Source organism: Zingiber officinale, chromosome 5A (genome assembly GCF_018446385.1).
Source record: "Zingiber officinale cultivar Zhangliang chromosome 5A, Zo_v1.1, whole genome shotgun sequence".
Taxonomy (NCBI): domain Eukaryota; kingdom Viridiplantae; phylum Streptophyta; class Magnoliopsida; order Zingiberales; family Zingiberaceae; genus Zingiber; species Zingiber officinale.
Window position 1 is genome coordinate 122,449,964 of NC_055994.1, and position 10,626 is coordinate 122,460,589.

The window sequence follows — 10,626 nt, forward strand, 5'->3', positions numbered from 1 at the left end:
CTTAAATTTATTAGTCCACTATTTTAGCCATTGTAATTTAAAATATATATAGATAGAGAGCATCAAATATAGTGGCCAGATATTAATAGAGCTATAAAAAATTAGTAAAAACATTCTTAAGTTTGAAATCAAGTTTATATTTAAACAAAAAAAAATCCAAACCACTCAATTCTTGATCAAATTCGTTTTAAAAAGAAATTAATACAAATTTAATTCTTGATCAAATTAAATGCATTAAATAAAAATAGTTTACATTTTTCACATAATCAATTGAATATTTTTTTCCCATAATTTAGTGTATTTGCGTTCTAAAATAATTATGATATTAACTTATTTTTAATGAATTGTAATAGCATTAATTAAGATTGCATATTTTTTATCAAATTAAATGCTTCAAAAAACAATTAATTGCTTTCATCTAGAATTGAACTCGAGAACTGTATTTACTAATCAAGTCCTCTAACCAACTGGGCTATAATACATCAATAATTATGATGTGTTAAACTTTATTTATTACATAAAAACAAATCCAATAAAAATAATTGCTTTCATTGAGAGTTGAACTCAAGACCTCCCGCTTACTAAACGGGTGCTCTAACCAACTGAGCTATGAAAGCTTGTGAATCTTATGGCTGTTTAATTATATTTATTTTAATACACTTTGTCTTATGTTCGATGAAAATTGGACCTGGTGGTCAACTAATCGATTGCCAATAGCTCCATTTTAATTGTCACTTGATTGGGCCAACAAAAGTAAATACTAATGAACATGTGAAGTGAAAATAGTGCGAGAGAGGTTCAGAAAATTATCTTGTGTCGTCTTCCTCCTCCCCTAATATTTTCCATGCAAGTAAACTAACACTTAGTTGCATTCTCGCCTGGCAGAAGGGAAGGGAAGGGACTGTGTGTCGAGAACTTCTCAAGTCTTTTGATTCATGAACATAACAAAGCAAACATTTCTCTTTTGAGAAGTGAGTGATGAGCCTGTGTGTCAAGAACTTTTCAAGTCTTTTCATCCATGAACATAACAAAGCAAACAGTTCTCTTTTTAGAAATGAGTGATGTGCAAGGATTAAGTAACCTCCCAATCAATATCAGAAATGTAATTACTGAATCTTACTAATAACAGGCACATAGTCATTATAATCATCAAAATATATATATATATATAGAGAGAGAGAGAGAAGAGAAAGAGAGAGGGTGTGAGTGTGCATGCATAGACTACTGAGTTGAAAGGCAAATAAATACATAGGAGAAAAACATTTGCTGCAAATAAATCTCTCCTGTTCTTCCAACCAGTTAGTGACTCAAATTCAAAGATCCTAAACCTATTGATCTACCTAATTTGGAGAGGGAAACACGCAAAATATTGATAAAGCCAAAGAAAAGAGTGTTGGGATTGACGGCGTTGCTAGATGGGGTAAATAGCGCATTCTCAATTTCGTTTCAATTCGATTGTGTTGTGATGTCTACAAAAGGTTAATGCAGCGAAAATGCAAATAAACATAGAACAATAGAAATAAGCACAAAATAAATCGACTTAATATAATTCATACTTCACAAACTATCGTTTTAACAAAATCACCATTAGCTTTCTTTTTATAAAATATCTATGTAGAGAAATCCCTTACCATTCTTGTTATATACAAACAATAATAAATAAAATAAAGATACAAATGTGAACCATGTAACTAATGTTGCATCGAAAGAAACAAGAAAAGGGGATGAAACTTGCCCGTTTAAAACTTGTTTTCTTTTCGTCAATCAAAGTAAGATTGCATTGGAATAAGGAAAAGATAAACTGTCATGCCCCGTGACCAAGGCACGTGACATCGGTGTTACTCGCGAATATAAATACTCGAAAACAACAAGCCTCATAAAGAAGATCATATGTAGTTGTTCAATTAATTTATATCGTAGATAACATGGTATGTGGTATCACGCACAGAAGATCATGTTATCAGTTCTTTATAAATTATAAACAGTTGCTCACGACTAAGATAGAAAGGAACAAACTATCGGTAAAGTCGTAGTGTGATTAGGGATTAGTTTATCTTGACTAATAAATTACACTAGTACACTCTAAGTGTATTGAGTATGACCATTTTAGGTAAGTTCTTTTTATACTGACTTGATAAAAGAACTAGACCTTAATTATTATGGAAGTCTGTGCTCTTAATCCTAATATAATAACAAACACATATATTTAGTATTTATTTCTTTGACTTATCAATGGGTGAGATTTAGCTCGATAAATCAATAATCCCGATAAGTTGGGAAATATTACTACTTATAGTGTGTGTTGTTGATTATAGAAGGAAACTGTGTCCTAGTAATCTAGGTTGATAATGTCCTCAAGAGAAGCTCATAAGGATTGTCATGTTAAACCCTGCAGGTGGACTTAGTCCGACATGACGATGAGATTGAGTGGTACTACTCTTGGACTAAGATATTAATTAAAGTGAGTTGTCAGTAACTCATTTAATTAGTGGACATTTGACAACTTAAACACAGGGAAACTAACACACTCATAATAAGAAGGAGCCCAAAATATAATTTGCACTACAACAAAAACCCTCATAGACATCGGTTTTCCACCGGTGTCTATTACATTTTCGATTGATGTCTATGAAAGCGATGTAAAAGGTCTGCCATTTTAGACATCGGGTTAAAACCGGTGTAGTATCACTTAACGACATCGATTTTCGAATCGGTTATAAACCGATGTAGTATCACTTAACGACACTGTTTCAGGAACGGTGTAAAACCGATGTAATATGAATATACCTTGACAACTACCCATGTTGGTTGTTTTTTCCCTTGACACTTTGAATTTGCAGAGCTCAAACACCCATTCCTTATCAATTACACGTTACACTCAAAACTTATCTTATACACAAAATCACCAAAGAAATTATAGCGACGGAACTGCAATAAGGGAAAAGATTGTTATTATACACGGCTCATAGTAATTGTTAACCTCAGTTTGTCTCGACAAGGAAAGAATAACTACCACAAAAACACTATTGGTGAGCAACTTTCAATCAACTTTACATGTTGAAATATCTAAGAGCTTTACAAATTTTGATGGCCAGTTTATAAACCCAGCTTCTTGTTCAAAAGAGTAGGTCCAACAGCTGAACCACCAGGAACCTCAGTTCACAGAAGGGGAATTAGTATACCATATTTGGGATGATTTCTATATCCAGGCTAGAGAACCTCGATCATTGGCCACTTGAGGTCTACCTCGGGTAGGTGTGGCTGGTCTGTTAGCATTAATTTCCTGAGGAGATAAACAATTTTGTTTCCAAGTCATAAAGAATGCAGATAGATACAACAATAAAGTGCAAACATCAAAAGAGTTAACGTAGCAATACTTGCATCCATGTATCCTCAATATGACGTTCTGGTGATGTTTCAGGAGAATGGAAGGCAGGAGGTAAGGGATGAATTAACTTTGATCTGGTCCCAAAACCAAAATTGCCCCCGTGTTATTTGTTGTTCCTGGATATATGGATTGAAAGAAAATCAGGAGAATTAATAGACAAACAATAGACTGAGCAAAGCTATGGATCCTCACCACAATAGTTAGTTGCAGAGAAAAGAGTGATTAAATGACTCTGAGCAAATCATTCAAAACCATCCATGACACACTCATGTGCCCTTACTATCAACTGGAGGTCATTATTATTGCAGAACTCAATAACTAACTCGGTCAGATTGTCACATCAAAAGATCAAAACTTTGAAACCATTGTATAGGAATTGAGTAGAAAATGGTCCGAGCCAAACATATAATCACTCACCCCAAAAGTAACCAAGCCAAACCCCTTGCCATTTGGTCTTAACCCCTCAACACTGTCGTTCTCTGTTGGATCAGACCTGCATGAATAAGAAACAGGAAATAGTTATTCACAGGAATAAGGTATTTCTTTTTAGTTATTTATTTGTATGACCATAGCAGATCCATAAGAACTATTGCGCCAGTTTCCATTGTGATAGGTCGTTGAAGGTTTTCGATCTGCTCTACATGATTTATGGAATGACCAATACCACCATGCATGCAGATAACTTTCTTCTCCATTAAAGCAGCTAAAGGCAACCAATTAAACAATCTGTTAATACGGTGTCATGCCCAGATTCCGTCTTGTTCTCCCTGTTTCCAAACAATAAACAATGATATGGAACATAATTTTTTCTTGATAAACTAAATAATGACAGCAAATAGAAATTAGTGGTACCATTCTCTCGATGCACTCGGTACGAAACCCAAATAAAGCATTAATGTCTGTTGCCTCATGGTTTCCACGAATTAAATGTATATTATGTGGATACTCAATCTGTAACATTGATTCAGAAATTTTTGAAAAGTTTAAGGATACAACATATTTGTAAACATAAACCTGTACCAGAAGAGTGCAAAGTAATACCTTCAAGAATTCTTTGATGCTAAATATTTTCATAAAAATATTTGCTTGGATAAGACTGATCACATTGACAAGCTTGAGGGGAAAGTAATACCTTCAATGCAAGGAGAAGAGTAATAGTTTCCAGGCTATGTTGGCCACGATCAACGTAATCACCCAAAAAGAGATAATCAATATAATTGAAAGTGGCAAAAACATAAGGCAGTGTTACAAGCGGATAAAGAAAAATATGAACTAAAATTAACACTACAAATTAAAAAAACAAAAGATGCACCCAAGTGTGTAGCCAAAACTGTGTATCAGCATCTATTTTCATGCTACAATATATGCAAATAGGCCAAAGCAAACATAAACCTAGGATCTGAATAACTGAAGCCATAGAGTACAAGTGCAAACCAAAATACTACAGGTCAAAAAAAGCTGCACATTATCATCTGGGACACTTTGAATTTGCAGAGCTCAATCCTAAGATGCTTCACCAATTAAAGGAATTCAAGAACTATCGCTTATATGTACAAGCCTGAACAACCACAGCACTTGTAACAAGGATTTAGTACATGTCGATGAAAAATTTATGCTTTACAAAAGCATCCAACAATTACAAAAGATGACAATGCATATTGTAAGAATAAGATGAACTATACCTCTGCATCGAGCCCCAATGAATTCCTTCGAATCACATCTTTTAGATGTAATATATGCAACCGGTGTAGTATCACTTCGAATTCCTTCAATTTGCACCTTCCCTCTAGCAACCTTGAAGAAGGATGATGGAGTGGCATTTGCTCCTATGCCTCTCACATGTCCACCATGTTCGTTAGAATTCAAGGCCTTCGTGAGAATATCTTCACGAAGCGCTGATGAAAGTCGCGAGCTTTTCCATCACGAAGAATGCCAAAGCGGAGATTTCCTTTTCAATTATGTTTAATTGAAAAGTACAATTATGTTTAATTGGTGTTCCTTTTCAAGAGACGTAATCATCATTATAATTTTTGTAGTTATCGACAAAATCTAACACCAAAGTCAATAAGGTTTAACTTCTCTTTTACCTATCAAATAACATTCCTCTCCATCTAACATAATTTTTAACCAACAGATCAATTTCTGGTTAGTCATCTCTATTTGGATTATAACAAACATCTCAATTTCTAGTTTATTCCCAAAGATCATATTGAGTTAACAAACAATTCAATTTCTGCTGTAAATTTACAATGTCGTTGAATTCAACAATCTGATACAAGTAAGATATAAGCAAAGAGAGATCTATTACTAACCCTATAGGGAGTTACGGATGAAACCATATCAGGTTCTAAAACAAGAAGGATCATATACCCGAAGGATCCATCACTGGGGTTTACTACAGGATTTAAGACTGGCGAGATTTGCTGAAAAGGAACTTTCGTGTGTTGGTATAGCAATACACTAAATGGCCAACTCAAGTTTCCCATATAGCGGAGTAAACTTTTAATATATCTCCTAAAAATGAAAGAAGGGAAGGGATCTAGGGCTTCCTTGCGTTTCATTCTTTTACGTACCTTTGAGCCGCTTGAATATGGTCTTGCACTGAGGGCAGACTTGGTTGCCTTCCCGTCGCTCGTATTCGTAGCAAGTCCTGCAAATAGGAAAGGCGCATTCGTTGCACGCGACAAAGAGATCACCGTCGACAGTGAGGCCAACATCGTCGCCATAGATCTGGCACACCTGCCCGCTCAGCTGTTGTAGCGGTCTCGGCTGCAAAGCCCAAACATCGAATCAAAATCACATTTTGACAGCAGGAACCAGAGAATCAAAGAAGGGGGCGGGAAAATTACCCCCGATTCCCCATCGCGCCTGATGACCACTAGCTCGTTTCTATTGTGCGAGCCGGCAACCAGCCCCGCACTCGTCTCCATGAAGTATTGCCTCAATCCAGGGGAAAACACAAGAAAGGCCCTGCAGCCTCATTCAAATCAAAGCCACTGCAGCCTCATTGGAGCGCCATGGTCGCATCCCCTAGCTCCCTCCGGCCTCTTCTCCAGTTGACAATCTCTTTGTCTTCCGCTAAAGTAATGCGATGCCAGCAAGACAACCTACCAACCTCTTCCCCTTCTCTCCATCCCACCACCACTACGGCCACTTATTATTGCTTGATGCTTACACTGCGCCAACCGGATCCATAAAAGGGAGGAAAACCAGAAAGGGGTAGGAAAAAGGGAGGGCGCCGCAAAAGGGATAACTTGAAGAAGGCGAAACAACAATACAACAACAACAACAGCAGTACGACACAGAAAAAAATCCCTTGGATTGGGCTAGGGAACATCCTGGATCTCAACACGCACACTACTCTTCCTCCGCTCAAGATCGACATTTGGGTGAAAATGCTTTCTTTTACACCGCTTCTTCCATGAGATCAAAGAAACCGGTAGGGCTCACAGAGAAAATCTGAGAAAATACAAAAAAGGAAAGGTTCTACTTACAGAAAGGTCATCGCTCATGGAGGAAATCTCTGTTTTGGCTTAAAAATGACCGGAATGCGAAGAAGACCTCCTCTTATCGAGTTGGAGGAGATGCGGTGTGGTTGGACGGAGAAGCAAGGGTGTCGTGTCTTGATCCTGATCGAGAGAGGAAGGGGCGTCGATCTAGGAAGGGGAAGAGGGAGATGAGGCTGAGAGAGATGGTCGGACGGCAGCAGCTAGGAGGAAAGTCGTGGTGGTGTCGTGACGGTATACGGTGGACGGCGCGATATAGGTTTAGGTTTGGAGGGACGAGTGAACTGTTACAAATTTTTGCCAAGTATTGGTGGGAAAATTAAATTATTTTATTTTGGTTCATTAACACCGGGTTTTAAAAACCGTTGTTAAAACCGGTGTCTATTAACGAAAAAAAGGTACTCATAGACATCGGCTAAAAAATCGATGTCTATGAGCGAAAATCTGCGCTCATAGACATCGATTTTTGGAAAAATCGGTGTAAAATACTCAAAGACATCGGTTTTTGCTTAAAACCGTTGTTGTTCCACCGATGTCTATGAGGGTTTTTCTTGTAGTGTTGGGATTGGTGCGGTAGTTCAATAATAATTCTTTAGTGGTATAAATTATTATTGATGAAGTTAAGTTGTGTGTTCGGGGCTAACACGGGAAGCTTAATTTCATCGGGAGACCAAAACCAATTCCTTCTCTCGGTCCCTATCGTAGCCTCTTGTATATAGAGATTTATACCCACCTATACCCACATTTCTACCCACCTTAAGGTGGCCGGCCAAGATAGCTTGGAGCCCAAGCTAGGGCCGGCCAAAGCTAATGGTGAAGCTAAATTTAGGTGGCCGACCAAAGCTTGGGTCCCAAGCTTAGGTGGCCGACCACTAGAAAATAAAAAGGGATTTTTATTAACATTATTTCTTATGTGGATATCATGGTTTTAAAAAGAGAGTTCGAAATTTAAATCTTTCCTTTTATAGCTTTCTACAAAAGATTAAGAAAAGATTTGAAATCTTTCCTTATTTGTAGATTGAAAGGTGGATTTTAATTTTAAGAAAATTTTCCTTTTTTAACCATGTTCATGATTTAAAAGAGAGTTTAAAAATTAAATATCTCTTTTATAAGTTTCTACAAGAGATTAAGAAAATATTTGATATCTTTCCTTATTTGTAGATTGAAAGGAGATTTTAATTTTTTAAAGATAACTTTCCTTTTTGAAAATTATTCACATATTTAAAAAGAATGATTTTAATTTATAAAATTTTCTTTTTATAATCCACCATGAAGGGAAAAATTATTGGAGAATTTTTTTTTTATAAAATTTCCGTAAACAAATAAGGAAGTTTTAATTTGTGTTTAAAATTTTATTTGCTTGGAGATTTGGTTGTGGCCGACCATTATAATAATGAGAAGAAAATTGTTTTTTAATTAAAATAAATTTTACTTTTCATGGCAAAAGAATTAAAGAAGTTTTTATTTAAATTTCCTTATTTGCCAAGGCCAAGGATTATAAAAAAGAGGGTAGAGGTGTCTTCATGGGAGCTAACTTTATTCTTTTCTTCCTCTCTTTTTCTCCTTGGTATGGCCGGCCCTAGAGGTTTTCCCTCTCCTCTTCTCTTCTTCTTTAGTTGCCGGTTTTATCCTCTCTTGGAGCTCTTGATGGTGGCCGGTTCTAGCTAGGAGAAGAAGGAGAGAAAGGAGGTTTTGTTTCTTGCATCCCTTGGAGCTTGGTGGTGGTGGTCGGACCTCTACTTCTCTTGGAGAATTATGGTGGCCGAATCTTGCTTGGAGAAGAAGGTGGCTTAGGTGGATTCTCATCTCGGTAGATCGTTGCCCACACAACGTCCGGGATAAGAAGAGGAATACGGTAGAAGATCAAGAGGTTTTTTGCTTACAAAGAAAGGTATAACTAGTAATTATTTTCCGCATCATACTAGTTTTCCTTAAAAGGCTTTGTTTAGGTGGTGGTAGTTGCTCCCATATCCAAGAAGGCCATGTGCCTCGCCATGCAGTCCTGGAAGCCAATTTTGGAAATTAATATTTAATGGAATTAATAACATAGGTGGATTTGAATCAATAGTGTTAAGTTCCGCTTGCGATTCAAATTTAAACCATTAGAACAGATAAGTTAAATTTGGAATCAATGATGTTAAGTTCCGTCTGCAATTCCTAATTTAATTTCTAAAGAACGCAATAAGTTATTTAAGGAAAGGTTCGATACTTGTACAAAAATTTTGTACAGTAGAGCCGGTATGGTTTTCCTAGGACTAACCAACATCCACATTTTGCATGATATTGTCCACTTTGAGCCTAAATCCTCATGATTTTGCTCTTGAGCTCTCCCCAAAAAACCTCATGCTAATGGAGATGTATTTTCTCTTTATAAACCCATGATCTTTCCCATGTGTTTTACAATGTGGGACTATGTTTGCAACCTTGCAAACCCAACATAATAACCTTCTTGTTGGAGAAATTTCAACGGAGATTGGTCTTTACGAAAATCTCACTATTTTGGATTTAATGTGGCAAAAAATGTAATTTGCTCGTTCCAATGTTCCCGTCTATTCATCTCTAGATTAAAATAGAAGAAGTAAATCACGGATAACTACTAACTATTGGTGCAATGGTCAAAATATAGAAAAAGACATACTCAAACATGTCGAATTTTGATCTCATTACTTAATATGACAATATTCCATATCTCAACTACAGTACTACAGGAACATATTATTTTGAATTTAAGTAGGTCCAAAGATGAATTTACCTACGATTAGCCCTAATGTAGATCTTCGAGGGTGAGGAAAGAGCGAAGAGGGAGAAGGAGGAGACCTCTCACCTCTCTCTTTGTTTCTCCTTTTTTAATTGATTAAATAATATTTTTAATCTCAAAATCTGAAATTTCTTGAGAGCAAAAGAGAGATAGGGAGAGAAAGGGAAGAGTAAAGAGAAAGAAGAAAGAGAATTTTCTCTCTATTTTTCTCTTGTTTTAATCAATTAAATAAATTATTTAATTTTAAAGACTAAAGTTTCTAAAAAAGATTTGGGTTGATCAAACTATTTGAGTATTTGGTTATCTCTATTTATGCCAAATTAAATTTTATGTTGGCCTTGAAGTTACAAGGATTTATTTAATTTTCACTATAAATTACACACCAATATGATTCATGCCACTCGATTTGAATAACTTATCATGATAGATCTAAAAATTCTTTAATTGTAAATGGTAATTCAAAAAATAACCCCACAACTGGATGATTTATCAATATAGAAGACACTAGTTAACACACACTTTCACAGTTACATACGATTGAATCATCCAATTGTGAGGTTATTGCCGAGGATTTAGAGCAGTCTTGAGACTGAAATAATGTTGATGAAGAGGTTTTCTATTACCAGAGACAGATATGACAATTGTCATATCAAGGATAATTTAATAGGATAATTTAAATACATCTTCTTATCTCCTAAATTATATTATTCTATTAAAATAATTAAATAAGAGTAATATAATAAATATTAAATTAAGTTATAAAATTATAGGATTGAACCAAATAATATTAAATTAAATTTTATTCCCTATAAATTAAGATTATGTAGAATAATTTAAACTAAATACACCCTAAAAGTTAATCTGAGTGACTAATTTATCCAATAAATAAATAAATATAAATACATCTGCCTTTGAAATTTCACAAATTGAGATATAGATGTAGACATTTTTCTCTGTGTATTTCCTAAACAAAA

At 35.5% G+C, this 10,626-nt stretch overlaps 1 long non-coding RNA gene and 1 other non-coding gene across 10 annotated transcripts; both read right to left on the reverse strand.

Annotated features, from left to right (window-relative positions):
* Positions 1-543: 543 nt before the first annotated feature.
* On the reverse strand, positions 544-617 carry TRNAT-AGU. The gene has a single exon. It is a non-coding gene; the product is annotated as a tRNA-Thr (tRNA).
* A 2,297-nt stretch (positions 618-2,914) lies between these two features.
* On the reverse strand, positions 2,915-7,165 carry LOC121981531. 9 transcript variants are annotated; one of them, XR_006111836.1, is made up of 8 exons: positions 6,238-7,165; positions 5,962-6,157; positions 4,430-5,336; positions 4,241-4,339; positions 3,956-4,155; positions 3,581-3,881; positions 3,378-3,504; positions 2,915-3,283 (listed from the first exon to the last, which is right to left on the reverse strand). It is a non-coding gene; the product is annotated as an uncharacterized LOC121981531 (long non-coding RNA). The 9 variants fall into 9 exon arrangements; XR_006111835.1 differs by having other exon boundaries at positions 4,430-5,386; XR_006111838.1 differs by having other exon boundaries at positions 3,581-3,674; positions 3,806-3,881; positions 4,430-6,157.
* Between the last annotated feature and the right edge of the window lie 3,461 nt (positions 7,166-10,626).